Source organism: Copidosoma floridanum, unplaced genomic scaffold (assembly GCF_036245765.1).
Source record: "Copidosoma floridanum isolate Cflo_tuat_1 unplaced genomic scaffold, Cflo_Japanese_pri ptg000024l, whole genome shotgun sequence".
Lineage (NCBI taxonomy): Eukaryota > Metazoa > Arthropoda > Insecta > Hymenoptera > Encyrtidae > Copidosoma > Copidosoma floridanum.
Window position 1 is genome coordinate 10,980,457 of NW_028321901.1, and position 18,707 is coordinate 10,999,163.

Sequence of the window (18,707 nt, forward strand, 5' to 3'; positions counted from 1 at the left end):
GCAAGAGTCTTTTTACTCACAGGGAGACCAAACCAATGATTAGTATCAGCCATACTTACGTGTGCGCGTCGCATGCATGCAAGAAAGTCGATGTGTCAGTCATGTGTGCGACGCGGTTGCACGAAACGCATGAAGTGTTCGTCAAAAAAAAATCTGTAATGAATAGAAATACTTCTATTACCAGTGCTGAAACATTATTATTTGGTAAAATTTAATTATTTCTAGCAATAGTAAAGAGAAAATTTATGGTATTACCAACAATATATTTTTTATCTCAAATTTTAGGTTATATGTATTAACTGTGTACTTCAATACCTACACATATACAATTAATTCTATTTATGAAAGATTCTTTTGACAAATAAATACTTCATGCTTTGACAAATAAATTTAAGCATTTCAAGTATTAATAAAGAGAAAATTCTATTTATTCAAGATTTTTTTACAAATCAGAACTTCATGCGTTGCATGCGACTGCATTGCACGCATGAATGCAAGTAAAGTTAATGCAGAGAATATATAATACCTATATCTCTTTAAGTATGGAAGGCCAGGGCAGGCCTTTTCTTGTTTCCAACTTTTGAGGCACATAAATTTAGTTAGGTACCCCATAAGGCAGGTGGCGTTAGCGTTGGAGGTAGTGTACCGAAGCAGAAACTGTCGTTACCATGTGGGTCGGTGCTGTAGGAAACAGTTACCATGTGTTACAGATCAGCTGAATCTATTACCATGTACATCGACGTAGTAGGTAAACCAACTAAAATGTCAAAAAAAGCCTAGCTCCTTTTGAACGTCTTCAATTTTTTATTACCACACTTAATTTGCCTAAATAATAATTATGATCATTCTACGTATGAATGCAAAATGTTACGTATTACATTTATGTGCATGTAAATTATAGTATGATATATAATGTATAGCGTTGCAGATCAAAACTGGTGTAAATTCGATCCCCATAAAAAAACTAACTTTGTTTTAAAGTAAAATGTTAGGCAAGTTTGATGTGTTTCGTACATATCGGAAAAAGAATCATGACTCCAACAATAACGTGATATAGTGGTATGTAATATAGTATTTATTTTAATAGCAAACTATAATAATACCAAGTGCCTCTTTCAATACAAAACGAAAGATTGGAAAAGTAACGAGATCAACAAAAAATAGTCACATTGTTTGATACATCAAAAAGTTATTAAAAAGAAACATTTTGATGATAAATAAATATCTTATTTAAATATCTGAGTAAATAAAGAATTTACAAAACGAAATTAAAGATTTACAAAGTAATAAGATCAAGATATAGTCAAGTTATAAAACATCATTCTAAACCTATATAATTTTAATAACAGAAACTATGATAATACTAAGTACCTTGTTAAACATGTATAATATTTCTTATGTTACTTATACAAAAGTATTAAACGAAATGAAAGATTTTAAAAGTAATGAGATCATCAAAAAATAGTCCAATTTGTTGCTACATGAAAGATTTATTATTCACAAAAATAATGGAATGATAACACATCTTTGTAAAATATCTAAGTAAATAAAAAATTTCGCCAAACGAAATTAAAGATTTAAAAAGTAATGAGATCAACAAAAAATAGTCAATTTTTTAAAGATCACCCTGAATCTATATTACAATTGTTTACAATTGTTTAAATACTTAAATAAGGTAAATATTTTATTACAGAGCAAAACATGTCAATATTTTGCAAAATTCTTAAACCTGTATAACTTGCCGGGCTGGCTTTACACTGTTTTTTGGCGAACAATTGCAAGTAAATTTGGAAAAAGAATATATATTATAATTGTTTACGTGAAATTAATCAGAAACCGATTTGCGTGCTTATTCATTCCCTTAGCTTTTTTAGTACAAATAATTTCTACAGCCTTCAAATATTTTTCATGACTGTCAAAAGACTTCATGCTTTATTATTTATTATTTTCCGAAACAAATATTTCAAGTATTACAGCTTCCACAATTCACCAATTTATGAACTTCTTCAGAAAGTAAACGGGAATTTTCACAATTTGTATTATACGTCCAAAACAGTATAAAGCCAGCCCGGCAAGTTATACAGGTTTAAGAATTTTGCAAAATATTGACATGTTTTGCTCTGTAATAAAATATTTACCTTATTTAAGTATTTAAACAATTGTAAACAATTGTAATATAGATTCAGGGTGATCTTTAAAAAATTGACTATTTTTTGTTGATCTCATTACTTTGTAAATCTTTAATTTCGTTTGGCGAAATTTTTTATTTACTTAGATATTTTACAAAGATATGTTATCATTCCATTATTTTTGTGAATAATAAATCTTTCATGTAGCAACAAATTGGACTATTTTTTGATGATCTCATTACTTTTAAAATCTTTCATATCGTTTAATACTTTTGTATAAGTAACATAAGAAATATTATACATGTTTAACAAGGTACTTAGTATTATCATAGTTTCTGTTATTAAAATTATATAGGTTTAGAATGATGTTTTATAACTTGACTATATCTTGATCTTATTACTTTGTAAATCTTTAATTTCATTTTGTAAATTCTTTATTTACTCAGATATTTAAATAAGATATTTATTTATTATCAAAATGTTTCTTTTTAATAACTTTTTGATGTATCAAACAATGTGACTATTTTTTGTTGATCTCGTTACTTTTCCAATCTTTCGTTTTGTATTGAAAGAGGCACTTGGTATTATTATAGTTTGCTATTAAAATAAATACTATATTACATACCACTATATCACGTTATTGTTGGAGTCATGATTCTTTTTCCGATATGTACGAAACACATTAAACTCGCCTAACATTTTACTTTAAAACAAAGTTAGTTTTTTTATGGGGATCGAATTTACACCAGTTTTGATCTGCAACGCTATACATTATACATCATACTATAATTTACATGCACATAAATGTAATACGTAACATTTTGCATCCATACGTAGAATGATCATAATTATTGTTTAGGCAAATTAAGTGTGGTAATAAAAAATTGAAGACGTTTAAAAGGAGCTAGGCTTTTTTTGACATTTTAGTTGGTTTACCTACTAAGTCGATGTACATGATAATAGATTCAGCTGATCTGTAACACATGGTAACTGTTTCCTACAGCACCGACCCACATGGTAACGACAGTTTCTGCTTCGGTACACTACCTCCAACGCTAACGCCACCTGCCTTATGGGGTACCTAACTAAATTTATGTGCCTCAAAAGTTGGAAACAAGAAAAGGCCTGCTCTGGCCTTCTATACTTAAAGAGATATATTCTATATTCTCTGGTTAATGATAACGCGGTCGCATGCAACGAATCAAGTACTTATTTGTCAAAAAAATCTTTTATGCAATTTTATCTTCATTAATACTTGAAATGCTTAAATTTATTTGTCAAAGCATAAAGTATTTATTTGTCAAAAGAATCTTTAATAAATATAATTAATTTTATATGTATAGGTATTGATGTACACAGTTAATACATATAACCTCAAATTTAAGATTCAAAAATATATTATTCGTAATACCATAAATTTTTTCTTGATTATTGCTAGAAATAATTGAATTTTACCAAGTCATAATGTTATAGCACTGGTTATAGAAGTATTTCTATTTATTAAAGTTTTTTTTTGACAAATACTTCATGCGTTGCGTACTACCGCATTGCACGCATCAACTTTACTTGCATTTGTGCGACGCGCGCGCGAATGGCAAATAGGCGCTTCCGTAGAGAGGAAATTGATAACTGCAAAGCTATGCAAAGTGTGCCCACTTTTTTCAACCGGTTCGAGCGCTCTATCGCGGCTAAGTGGCCGAACCAAGCGCATGTTTTTTTTTTTTTATTTATCGTGAACTATTGAACCCGATTACTTATAGTGTCATAAACAGTCATACATGCTTTAACTAAAAATTAACAATATGAGCACCAATCACCAGGTAACCCGGGGTGCCTACCGGTCACTTTATTAATTAATAAACTATGATTAAACAATACAAATGCCAATTACCAGGTTACTCGAAACGCTTACTGGCTACTTTATTAGTTAATAAATTATTACTTCGTAATAGAAGTGCTCATTAAAGAGCGCTTGTAGGAAACTTAATAAATTAATATAAAATTAATATATAACGCAAGAGCCAATTACCAAGTTACCCAAAACACTTACTTGCTATATTATATACATATATAGGTTAATAAATTGTAACTTTCTAACACGAGCACATATCATCAGGTAACTAATGGCGCTTACTAGACACTTTATGGTTTGATAAATTATTATTTCATAACAAAAGCACTAATCACCAGATAATCCAAGGCACCTTCTGGCCACTTTATTAATTAATAAAGTACGATTAAACAACACAAATATCAATCACCAGATAAATCTCGAGACAGTTCCAGGCAGCTAAATAAATTATAATAAAAATAATCGTGAACACTACCGCCAATAACCAGGTAATTAAAACGCTAATTTTCCATTTTGTTAATTATTAAATGGTAACTTTTAAACATAAGGTGAACCGGAGAGTTTACATGCTATTTTAAACATTAATAGAGCACGATTAAATATTAAACCTAATAATTCCAATCACTAGGTTATTTGAGGTGCTGGCTGGCTGCTTAACAAATGAATAAAGAAATATTAAACAACATTAGTACCTATGATCAGGTTACTCAAAATGCTTACTGCTTATTCTTTATTAGTTAATCATGTGTCACTTCGTTACACAAGCGCCAAATACTAGGTGACCAAGAACGATGTCTGACTATTTTATTAGTTAATAAAGCCTCACTTGATATCACAAGCGCCTCAGTTGTTTATTTAGTATATTTTTATCGCGTAATGTTTTAATATTCTGTCATAAATTCAAGTGACCTAGGTCACCTATTATTAGGGCTAATGTTATGTATTGTTTTGATTGATTTATTTAATAGTCAATAGTCGCCCCGAGTTACCTGATGATTTGTGCTCATTTATTTAGTAGTGATTTATCTATTTATACGTAGATGCCAATAAGCGCCCCAAAATATTTAGTGATAAGTTTTGGTGTTACGAAGCATTATTGCTTCATAATCTGATAAGAGGATGTAGTTAGCACCCCGAGATTCTTAGTGTTTGGCGCTTATATCAACAATTAATGGATCATATTTAAATAAAGTTACCTAAGAGGGATCCAGCTTACCTAGTGACACGTGTTTTTATCATTAATTAATGCTTTATTAAGTTAAAAAGTGTCCAGTCAGTGCCCAGAGTTAACTGGTGATTGGCGTTTGCGTTATTTATTGTTTTTATGTTAATTTGTTGTGTTTCCCACCAGCGCCCTTTGATGATTAGCGCTTCTATTGCGAAGTAATAATTTATTAACGAATGAAGTAGCCAGTAAGCCTTTCGAGTTACCTGGTGATTGGCACTTGTGTTGTTTAATCATCCTTTATTAATTAATAAAGTGGCCAGTAGGCACCCCGGGGTTTCTAGTGCAGAGATTAGTAGCTAGGGAGATTGCTGATTGCAATGCTACGGAGTGTGCCTACTTTTTTCCACTGGTTCGAGCTCGCTGTCACGGCCAAGCAGCCAAACCAGGCTCACATTTTTTAATTTTTTTATTTGAGAACCATGGTAGGCGTATAGGCCTACGAGGAAAGGAGTGGATTCGCGTGGAAATGTGCATAAAGGCGCATATTTTGAAGACCCTTGGAAGGAGTATACGGAATGTGTGCCTACGAGGATAATGTCGGCTATATAGCTTTATAGCTAAGCGGATGACAAAAGCAAGCGGCAACGACTGTGACGAGTCTTTCTTGCTACGAACACTTTAACTATGTATAATAATTATAATTTGCTATTCGACTGACTTACTTTAATCTTATGATTCAACATTTTAGAAATTAAGGAGGCATAAATAGTAAATAAAAAGTTTTGGCATATGTTAATAAGAAAAATGTTATTTTTTTTTTACAAAATTTCATGGAAAATATATGACAGTTGAAGAGAAATTAGCCACACAATTTTCCAAAAATCAAATCAAGAAATAAAATACTTATAATTATATGCACAGGCATTTAATTTCAAAACATTTCTTTTTTAATTCTCTCGTACTTTTAACGTTCCCAAATCTGGTAATATTTAAAAAAAAAATTTTCAGCTGCAACTGTTTTTTAAGGTGTTCAATACAGTTATAACCACTAATTTATTACTTTTACGCATCTTAAGGTGGCTTCGGCGATTTTTATCGGCTCGATATAAACCTAACATCGTTACAAAATCAACCATATCTTTAGAAATCTTTGATTAACCCCAAAAATTATGTATAGTTCTGGTGAATTTTTTTAAAAAGAATCTATTACATTCTTAAAAATGTACTGTCGACGACTTAACTTAAGAGAAAATCAGAAGAAAAGTATACAATATTAATCTGGCTTGCCTCGCAACATCTCCCAATTTTGAAAGTTATAATTTCATGGTACTTTTTTGGCAATTTTTTGAACTTGTACTTTGGTTTTATCGAAATGACTATGTTTATTAAAAATTTACCTTCAAAAAGCGTTTATTTTTGAGTGGCCCTTAAAACACACTTATGGCACAGAAAATGGTAATATATGTTTGAATAATACTAGGCAAGCCAGGACTTGTACAGGATTCTTCAACCAGCTTCTCTTTTTAATTCTGTTCAATATTACGTGTTTATTTTGTATAGGATCTTGATAAACAAGTACACATAATAATTAAAAATTCAATCTTTTTTGAATTTCTAATTCTATATTTAATCAAAATCATAAAATAACATTAAAAGTTCAAAAGTAAGTAGGCATACTATTACAAATAAAAAAAATTATTAATTCAGAATACCATTTATATATAGGGTGTAATAGCATCACATCGAATCAACGATATTTTGGGTATACTTAGAATTTCATCTGAAGTAATACCTCATATAAATTTTTTTTAATTAAGGTATATAACGCTAAAAAGGTGATTGATTTATTTATTGAGTCCAGTATAAATCAAATACTTGTAAATATTTAGTAAAAAACAGGTTATTATTACTAAAATATTTTGGCAACCGTATTTAGGCAATATTAAGTAATAAATTGCTTCTCTTGGCGTGCAAGCATCAGCGATTAAAAATCCACCTGTTCTTTAGTATTATTTATAAATAAAATGTGCCCTTAAGTATTGCAAACATTGGCTATTGAAAACTCAATCATTATTTAGTAATATGTAATAATTAAATGTGCCCTAAAGCCAGCGAACATCAGTAATAAGCAAACCCAACTGTTAATTAGAATAGTTTATTTTTAAAAAGTGCCCGTCGACGAGAAGATATCGGTGATTAGTAAATAGTTACGTTTTCTTTCTTGCCGGACGATGTATTTTGTTAACTAACTTTTACTAGAAACCAGAAGTTGAATTAAAAATATGTTCGATTTTTAAACACGTTTTAAATGTTAAGGAATATTTAAGAAATTCAAACATGTTTATATTTATTGTATATTAAATCTATTATTTTATGAGGAAGAAATAAACTATGCTTTTTTCGTTAGAGCGTAATGGGTCTATGTATATACAAAACTCAAAATCAAGAATTATCAAGAAAGTTGACTGCAAATCAAGACGAGAACGATATTACTGGTTTAAAGAACAAGAAAAGATTGAAAAAAACATCGTATAATCTTGTCTTGGGACAGACCTATATATATATATATATATATATATATATATATATATATATATATATATATATATATATATATATATATAGCTTTATTCTCAGACTATTGGCCCCCTTACACAGTCACTCTTATATATTACCGTACTCAGTACTCGGTCCCGCTACATCCATATATAACTATTATTTAAACCATATACTGCTCTTGCTTGAAAGTATGAAACCTAATACAATATAATATAGTTACAAAGTATCGGGATTTATACGCTAACTTCTAATTCATAAATAATCAGTCTTCTTCTTATATTCAGCCTCAAATTTTTTGAACAACTTAACTACTTCAGTTACACCCAGATCGCTTCTGGCACACTTATTTAACAAATGTTTAAAATCCACTTTATTTTCCTGCCAATTGATACATACACAAGATTTATTGATTACGTGCTTGATTGTACCCGCCTCCTTACCGCATAAAAACCACAATCTCATCTCTGCCGCTAGCCAATACTTACTTACCACTTCCACATTTCCACATCTGATCCTTGCAATTGTACTAATGTCACTTTCTTTACTACACCTTTCAAGATATCTCGGTAACTTACTCGTTCTAATGTGACTAGTTTTTATTATACTTAGCATTCCTTAGACAACTTTCCAATTTCTGCCTTTCCAGATCAATTATTCTGCACTTAACTTCCTCAATCAAATCTTTATCCCTACACATACCTATATTTACCGCCAGAGCACTTAAACCTATCGAATTAAAAAACGACTCCCTTTCTACATTGTGCAGATCGGTATTACCCAACAGTTTTTTCTCTTTCTAACATTTTTTAACCAATCTGTCATCTTCTAAAACGCTTAACTCTCTCTCGTTATTCAATGCACGCAATCGCCACACGTTACATAATTTATCGACCTGCGTCTCGCATAGAACAATGTATCGCGGTGTACAAAAGTCGAAATTCAAAACCCACCTATAATAATCGAGCTGAATCTTTTCAAAATTTTTTCTTTCCTGCCAACCCCAAATCTCCGCCCCATATGACGATACACTTCTAACCAGGTAGTTTTAAAGCATCCTTCTTCTCTTAATGTAGTTGTTTCCCAATGTATAGGTCAATCTTATATATAGATATACAACTTACGTATTTCATCCCGTATTTTCAACATCAGAGTGAAATGTGAATGCCTTTGCGTATACTTATACATACAATATATTTACTTGTATTCATGTGACAATGCAACGTTACCACATACGCAATACTTACTTGGTTACCTTCCAAAATCAAACGAAGAGCAATGTTTTGATTACTATTACTTTAAAACTATGTGGGTTATTGGGTTATTGGGTATATCACCTAATGGAATATTACTTTCATCTGTGGAAACACCCTTGCTATTTGATCCGAGAAACTTCCAAGCCTCACTCTTGTTTTTAATGCCTTTTAACCTCTCTTCTTCTATTCTTTTAAAATTACATTCCTTATCCTTACATAGTTTCCTTCATTCTCTTCTTTCTCTTACATAAAGATCTTTGTCCGCTTTTCCCCTTCTCCACTTTTGGTAAGCTTTCATCACCTTTCTCATCTTAGCCCCACAAGTCTTGTCCCACCACTTCCTTTATCCTAACTTCCATTTCCTCACTACAATTTCTTTTCTCACCACCGATTTATTCACCACTTCCTTTATATTTATCCACACCGTATCCACTGACTCTCCTGGCACCACACAGCTTTCTCTGCACAATCTCTTCGCCTCCTGCCTGAAAGTAGCCATGTCCTCCACGTCCCATTTATAGACACACCTCTTTCTTGGCTTATCAACGCTGCCTCTGGTCGGCTCCATGAAACTGCCCTGCACATCCACGGTCAATCACAAGGGCATGTGGTCTGAGTCCGCCCTCCCAGCAACCCTAAAACTTCATATCCAGCCCAACGTCTCATCGCTAACTGGTACATAATCGATCACCGAGCTGCGTCTTACCCCTACAAAAGAAAATTTCCCATCTTCGTCCCCCTTACTCCAGCCCTTTATCATTACTAAACCTTTACCCACTATCATTTCCATCATCTGATTTCCTTCGTTACTTACTATTACATCTTTACTTTTTCTTTTTACAAAAAGCCCCTTATCTAGATCTATAAAATCACCTAAGTTACCCACCCTTATGTTAAAATCCCCTCCAATTACTAACTTCTCATTTCCGTTAAATTCATAGCTATTTATATAATCTAAAACCTGCCCTAGATCACCTGAGTGGTACACCGACCAAACATTGAATATGCAATTTCTGATCTTTAGCTTAAACATTACAATATTCCCTTTTACGCAGACGTCGTACTTTTTATTAATTTCTAGTAGTGATTTTCTTATACCGAGAAAAAACCACCACAGGCCCTACCTCTTTTATTTACTCTCTGCCTCAATCGCTCTCCATACAAAGTCTTTAGAGCTTGCTTTCAAAAGCCACCCAATGTTTTGGGCCAGCTACGTTTCACACAAGCTAATACAATCGAAATCTTTAACAAAGTTCCAAAAGTCCCTGTCTTTTTTTGCAATACCTGCACAATTCCAATACATACACTTAACCTCACAAGATAACTTACAATTTGCACACTTTACTTTACCTGACTCTGCACCTAAAATCTTACGCCTAATTTTACCTCTTGTGGGTTCTACGCAAAAAACTCTTTTATACTTTAACTAGAACTGTTAATTTCATTTCCCTCACTCACTACACCTGCCACACAGTTATTCTTCTTTGCCCCTTCTCCTAGTTGTTCTTCAGGTACCACCTGGCTACTGACGTTGCTGTCCGCCCCCGCTGCCTTTGTACACCTGTTGAAAATTGAATCAGCTTTAACCTCGCTCCGCCACTTGAACCATCTTCCATTCAGCCAGAATCCACCTAACTAACTCCTTGCCCTCGTGCCTGGCTCTTGATTTCTTCTTACCCACGCATTAACGCTTTTCTGCCTCTCCCTATTCTCAAAACTGAAGTCATTCTCAATGAAATATTTCGACCCCCTCATCTTATACTTATTTTTCAGAACCTCTGCCTTATCTTCCCCGCTACCAAATTTTACTACAAATACCTTTCCGCTCCTTCACACACTTACTACTTCAACACGTACACCAAGCCTTTCCGAGAGAAACATATTCACCCCTGTACGAAAATCTCCGTGCAAAATAATACCTCTAATTACAACATTTTCTTGTCGATCCCTCTCGTCCTGTTGTTTGACAAAATTTTTTACTATGGATACATCGCGTTCGGACAGACAACTCCTACCCATACTCGAACCTAGCCCCCTGATACCTTACCTATACTACCGCTACAATCATTCTCTACACTATTCCTTGACAGCACATTACCTACATTTTCTACCTTATCTACCACACCTTCGAAGTGCTCTAGCTTAGCTCTAACTTTTCCTATAAAATCCGCCATTTCTTTCTCCAATGATTCCACTTTCTCCTTCAACCCTACCTCCAAAGCTTTTACGTCTACACTACTCTTCCAGCGCTACGCTTTCCTCCCTGAATTCTTTAACCCCGACACTACTTCATCCCTCACTTTTTCTAATTCCTCGTTCACCACCTCTCTCTCCTTCACAAATAACTCCTCCACCTTGCGCAACCTTTCTCTCAACGCCAGACAGCCCGAACATTCCACCACATTTTCCTTCTCACTAAACTTCATTCCCCTCGCAAAACTATCCGTGATTGACGTTTGCACATTTCCTGCCTTCTCCGTCCTCTTGATTTCCGTCACGCACGTCATCAATCCCGAGCTTTTAGACCTCGTGTTTGCTGTACTGGTCAAACCTCCTTCTCCCTTAGTCGCCACCACAACCTTCGAACTCTTCATCAAGCTTTTATTCCTACAGTCTTTTTCCTCTTCTTTATCTCCTTTCTTTCCAAACATACTTTACACGCTCTCAAATACTATAACACACAAAACGCACCTCTAACCTAACCTTACTTCCCCAATAGTCCCACGCCGCTTCTGGCGAAAACACAATTATCCAGACACGATTAACAAAACGGCAACACAAAAACCGTACAAGTTTTACAGTAAATCGCAAAAAAGACGCAAAATTGACGGAGCCGAGCACACACGTAATAACCACTCTCTCCCGTGGTTACTAACCATGTCCGGGATAGGCCTAATAATAAATGTATTTTTTTGAATACACAAGAAAATTGGTGAAATATTTTCCTATATAGGTAACAGCAATCTTCGTACTTGGTCAGCATCCTCTATATGATCAACAGGTCTGTTCACTGATCATTTTGCGGAGGATGACGTGATACAGAACGAAGATAGTACTCTATGCTTGCAGGCTAAAGCAGTGCCCATTGATTGGCAAGTGGTTGAAGCTCAGATTATGGACGAAAAATCTGATCATGAATCTGAGGAAATGGCTGCATGTAATAGTGAAGTAATTTAAATCCTTGCATATTAGAACAAAGCAGTTAGTTGTGGTGTCGAATATAGCAGCGAATCGTTTGTTACAAAACACTTTAATAATTCATCATATCCTTCGAAAAATAACATTTTTTTTAAAGTCAATGGAAGTGAATCTAACAAAGTTTATTTAACTCATGAAGTTGATCATGGCAGCAATAATACTCTGAAGGATGTGATGATTGTTAAAGTGGAATCCCAGAAACATGTAAATCAGCGTGTTTAGTCAAAACGACTAAAATTCGTAGACCACCTCGTGAGCGGTGGAGGATCAACCTCGCAGCACGCCGAAGGTGGCAGCACACCGAGTTCACACAAAATTGATCACATATTCACATATGCAAGTGCTGGTCAATTTCTTTCTTACCTTCATCCTTTTTCTCCTTTTGTTTCAGTCGGTACAATTAATCGCTCTCGCGCCAACTCTCATTATGTCTCTCTCTCTCTATACTCTGATTAGCTAGACTTTTTCTCTCCTTCTCTATCATGCACCTACATCTCTATCTCCTTTGCTCTTATTAAGTGTCCTCGGGTCATAGGTTTCTCCCCCTCTCTTAATTGCTTATATCATTCTCTCTCGCTCTTTTCCTGGCTTTTCACATAAGGTGTTAGGGATTGATGGGTCCTGACGACTGCAGCGGGTGGAAGAATTAAAAAAGGAAGGGGGGTCATGTGACTACTTTGGGTGGGCGTGCCGGGTCAGTTCCGAACTATCTGTCTATACAGAGCGGTCTACAGTTGTCAACTGCGATCTCGAGTATCTGGCATAGTTGGGTATTATATTCGTCCTACTGGTTTCTACATATTTTCTCATCATCACGCACACGGGTATCTGGGAGTCACCTTTTTGGGGTTAATTTCTCTCACGCTTTCCTTTTTTTTATTATCATCGTCATCTGCATCATCTTCGAGAAGCTCGGCATGCTGCGAGTAAAGCATGGCGAAAATCCGCTTCACGGACCGTGCGACGTTTGTCGATTCGTGAGTTTTTCGAGACACGTGCGGACGCGCATGTATACGTTTTCTACACACAATGCACAAGAACACACTCTCCATTGCAGGAAGTTTATCTTAAAATTTATTGTTCAACCTCACTCGTTTGTATTTTCATTAATTTTTCTTCTCTTGGGTTTTTCTCTTCGGAGTTTTTCCTTTGAGCCACGAAATATATCTTCGTTCGTGGCTCATAATCAGTGCATTTTAAATTTATTTTACTCAGTTCATTCATATCCTCCGTTCAGATAAATTCAGCAAAATTGTTTTTTTTAGGTGGATTTTGATTTGTCATTTATCAATTGAGTAGTTTTTTTGCGGAAATCCAAAAGCAGAGATAAGTAGAGAGATTGCTAACGCCAATGCTACGATGCGAAACGCCTTTTTGGCGCTGATTGGAGCGCCCCGCCACGGCCAGCCGTCGAACCGGGCGCACATCTTACTACTCGTATCGAACAGTGTGTGCCTAAGAGAAGAGAAATGGATTCGCGTGGAAATTATCGTATAGGCGCACATTTTGGAGAGACGTGGAAGGGATATACCGAATGTGTGTCTACGAGGAGAGGAGTGGAAATGTTGACTATAGCTATATATCTGAGCGCACAGCCAAAGCAAGCGACGACACGAGTTTTTCTCTTTTGACTGCAACCGAGTATATCGTATATATATTGAATTTATTTTTCTCCCGCTTTTTTTCTCTTTTTCCCCTACTTTTAATACTTATTTTGAAATTCAGTATTATTTTGAAAAAAAATTTTAGCTATTTTTTTAAGGATGACAGTTAAGTTATTATCCCTAATTTATTTTTTTTTCTTATAATTGTTATGAACTGTAGGACAAGCTCCAGAGGTTATTAATCAACATGAGTGGCTTTCAGATTCCTAAGGATCGAAGTTTTGGTAGCTAAGTTGATTGATGCTCCATCTTGCTATCCTTAAAAAAGAAGCTGAAATTTTTTTTCAAAATAAGTATTAAAAGTAGGGGAAAAAGAAAAAAAAGAGCGGGAAAAAATCAGTTCAATATATATACGATATACTCGGTTGCAGTCAAAAGAGAAAAACACGTGTCGTCGCTTGCTTTTGCTGTGCGCTCAGATATACATTTATAGTCAACATTTCTACTCCTCTCCTCGTAGACACATATTCGGTATACCCCTTCCACATCTTTCCAAAATGTGCGCCTATACGATCATTTCCACGCGAATCCACTTCTCTTCTCTTAGGCGCACGCTGTTCGATACGAGTGGTAAGATGTGCGCCCTGTTCGACGGCTGGCCGCGGCGGGGCATTCTGATCAGCGCCAAAAAGTCGTTTTGCATCGTAGCATTGGCTTTAGCAATCTCTCTACTCTCCTCTGCCAAAAGTGTCTCAAAGAGTTTGTGCAATGGTCTAAAAATTGGACGATATATCTGGTACGCTCAGGTAAAAGCAGAAAATTTGAGACAGTTATCAGACCGCCGATTTTTATTGGCTTCTCTTTAACTGCTAATTGCTTGTTACAATTGTTTAAAGACCTCAAAGTAGAGTTAATCAATCTAGAGTTTGAGTTAGCAACTAGTTTTCATAACCAAGATAGCGTCGAGCATTGTAATACGAAATGTCGGAGTAGAGGTGGCTTTAGTCCTAATCCAACTTGCCGTATGTATCGTCTAACTTTTAGACATACTTTATTGCTACTCGTCAACATGGGATTGTTCAAACAACGAAATCAAATTTATTAATTAATACGAAACAGACTGAACATAGTGATAATAAGGTACACTCGTTAGCAGCTGTTGCAAAAAATTCACCTGATTTATAATTTACCGAAATACAAGAACTTTTGCAAGCAGCTAAAATGATGGAAACATTTTTACCCTTAGACTAATCGAGAAAAAGTGGATTTTGAAACCAAAGGCATTTATGCGAGAAATACTGTTACTTACTTCAGTGGTTACACTGCTAAAAATGATTAAAAAAAAAGCAAATGTCCTGATTGTAAAAAAGTATTCACTAAAATTGTAGATGAAGAGGTTACTATACACAGATTTTTTGTCTAAAATTGTTTTTCGTCAGTTAGATGCTTATGAACAATATCATACAAGTCTTTGGTCTCAAAGGAAACTAATCAAGTGTCTAAAAATGATGTAGAAAAAATTATTAATAATGAATATCCTAAATGGTTTGAGAAAAAAAAATTCGTGCTATCAACATCGAATCGCTGCGTTTAAATTTTTATTAAAAGTAAAAGTATTTAATACTACTCGGGAAAACAGTGAGAAACGTAGAGCTGAAGCAAAACTCGCAATTGTAACAAGTAGTTGTAAAACGAAAATAATTAAAAATGCTCAACTTTTTTCTCAGTATTCAAAACTTAATAATTTAAAATGTTCAAATATCAATTACAGATTTTTTTAACGTTTCTTTTTGAAAAGGTTTTTACCTACATAAAGCACTAAGTTAAAAAAGTATATTTATTTTTCACCAGCAATCAATAGTTTTATAAGTAATTAAGTTTTGACTTAAATAAGTAAAATTTTGTTTTATGTTTAGTATCTAAGGACACTTTTTAAAATTATATATTTATCTTTTTATTCCGACGTATAATTTATATGCTCTTTTCATTTTTGGATTCTTATCATAGGTAGTTTTCTGCAAATAATTAATTATCAAAAGTTTTCCTCCAATGTCTATGAAGCAGCAAACACGAATTCAAGTGTAAATTTGACGTACTTTCAAACCAGTATGCATGAATAAGTACGTATATACAAAGATGTCGGTGTAAATATGTGTGTAGATGTGTCTATATATAAATATGTGGTGAACACTTGAAAGTGTTTTATAATTAGACAATTGTCTACTGACGCATTTGTGATCAAACAAAAACTTAAATTTTAATTTTAAAAAACAAAATAAAGTTGTCCAGAAAGAGAGAATTTTAATGGCTTTATGGTAAAAAATAAAATGTACCAACTGTACTGTAACCAATAATTTGTTAATCTTATTTTTCTCTGTTTATAACTAACGTAATGTAAAAAAATTTCGGTAACCATCTGTATAACATTACAGCCATTATGTATTGTAGGAAAAAGGGTTTATTGTTGGCACATAATGAAATTTTTATTTGTTTTTGAAATCCATACTGTAAGTATAAGTGGTAGTAACCACAAGGTAAAAATTAGAAATGTAAATACTAGCTAAAAATCTGATACGTAAATGCAGATAACTGTTAATGTATAATTAGATGTATGTTCTACCTTGCTGGTGACAATCTTATTTGATATTGTTGTAACAAATGTAAGTTTTCTTGTGCCTTTTCTCTCTCTCAGATTAGATGTTTATAATTTCTTGGGAGTTCTGAAATGTATGAATTAGATTCATATCCCAAGAAATTATTTCATTATTATGAAATTACAAAATGGCCTTGCCAACGAGAAGTATCAACTTATAAAATTATTTCATAGAATTAGTATTAAAACATAATGATTTAGACGTATCGGAAATAAAGTGTTTACAACACATTACATAAGTTTAAATAAAACATAAATAAAAGAATATTAACCAGAATGATGCATTGTATTGAAAAAAAAAAAAAATAATACCGTCAGTTGAAATCGATTCTAAGATTGCAAAACGATTCGAGAAGTGGCATAAGCCTTAGCCATCTTAGCTATTGGGGCTCCGGAAAATACAAATCTTGAAGTCACATATGTTAAGTGATAGCTTCCGGAGCTTGTCCTATAATTCATATCAATCATGATGAGGAAAAATAATAAATTGGTGGTTATAGCTAAACGTACATCCTTAAAAAAAGCTAAATATTTTTTTAAAATCTGAATGAATTTCAAAATAAGTATTAAAAGTACGGGATGAATAATTAATAAAAAATGTCTTCTAATCAAAAGTCTGTGCGCTTAATTATGAGTATTTAGTTCCCCGATTTAAGTAAATAAGATTGATTGATAACATTTAAGCCAGAGCCAGAGTGAGAGCAAGAGTCAGTTGAATGTATAGCATATACTGGGTTACGGTCGGTAGATAGGCTATGCCGGTTCTGGAACGACTGTTCCAGTTCCGGCGCCGATTTTGGCACAGCTAGCCTCTCCCCTCTGGCGTTCTTGGAATGGCTGCACTAGAACTGGCGCCAACTGTAGGACACGTAGCCCCCCTACCGCCGACTTTCTTTGCTTGCTCCCCCTCGCTAGGTATTTTAGTGCTGGCTGGCATTACTTCGCTCAGCGTTCTCAACTTGATAGGGGCTCATGATGTTGCTAGTGTTCTCAACTTAAGGGTGGCTCAAGCTACTACAAGTGATGTTAAATTTCTCAAGTCCTTCTGCTTCTTGAATCTATGATAACTTTGTTGTATGCAAGTCTTCAGTAGCTCAGTCGGCAACTGACTATTTCATTGACATAAATTAGTTAGCTTCTGCTTAAACTGTTGAAGACTTGCACTTCACATTTTTTTTTATTTTTATTGATAAAAATAGTAGTGTTTTTATTGAAACTTAATGATATTGTTTATTTTTTTGATTGAATATTTTCATACTTCTGTTTTCATAAATTGTAAATGAGTATTAAGGAAAGGCATTGAAAGGATAATCAAAATAAACATAATGTATTAGTTGACAATATTTATTCATAATGAATTTTATCCATCAGTAAATAGTAAAATTTTGTACACTATCTTTTTTCAAGTCCTGTACTATCGACAACATCTTCAGAAATATTTAATTGTGAGCATAATACTCCACATTTAAGTAGTTCGTGTGTTCAAATTCATATTACTGTCTTGCCCTAAGGTTTTTGAAGATAAGATGTTATTAAACCATTTTTTCCAGTAAGCACGCTTTGTACACAGCATAAAATAGTGGTGTATTTTTTAAATGCATTTGTAAGACACATGAGAGAAGAGTCTTCATTTTCAAGTTCGTCCAAGGAAGGACACACTCGAAAACAAATCGTGAGCTTCACATCCTAATATTGAGCTAACAAACTTAACTTCCTTATTACCATGCACATATATTCTTCTAAAATTCTTTGCAAGGATAACAAAATGATACTTTAAATTTTCCATGTAGGCCAATTAATCTACGAAAAAGATGACATAATTGTTAACAGTAAACAAAAAATACGTTGATATAGAAGAAAATGATTCAAGAAACATAGCTCTTCGTTTTTTCGGTTATTCAGTGGCTGAGTTAACCTAAAAAATTCGTGAAAGTCCGAAAATCACTTTTTTTGCGTTTGAAAAAAAAGTTGACCTCCAATGCCGAAAAGTTAAAAGACAAAGTTGTAGATCTTAAAAAAACCTATCGATTGACGCGCGTTGGATATAATTTGAATGCGTAGTTGCTGAGGAAACTTGAAAAAACCATCGAAAATCGTCTTTTTTTAATTTGTTAATAACTTTTTTTTTTTGAGATTTTAAAGTTGGTATTTGGTCAAATTATGAGTTTTTAGTTCACAAACCTTTAGTTGTTTTTTTAGCCAAAAATATTAAAAATTTTTCGAAATATCGCATTTTTTCGAAAAAAAACACTTTTCGTAAAAACTTCAATAGACGTCAGGAAATAATGCTG

The 18,707-nt window shown here is 33.6% G+C and overlaps 1 protein-coding gene across 3 annotated transcripts in view; it reads left to right on the plus strand.

Annotated features, from left to right (window-relative positions):
- Positions 1-18,707, plus strand: part of fidipidine (coiled-coil domain-containing protein 93) — a 525,830-nt gene that overhangs the window by 1,188 nt on the left and 505,935 nt on the right. The gene's annotated exons all lie outside the window — the stretch shown is intronic.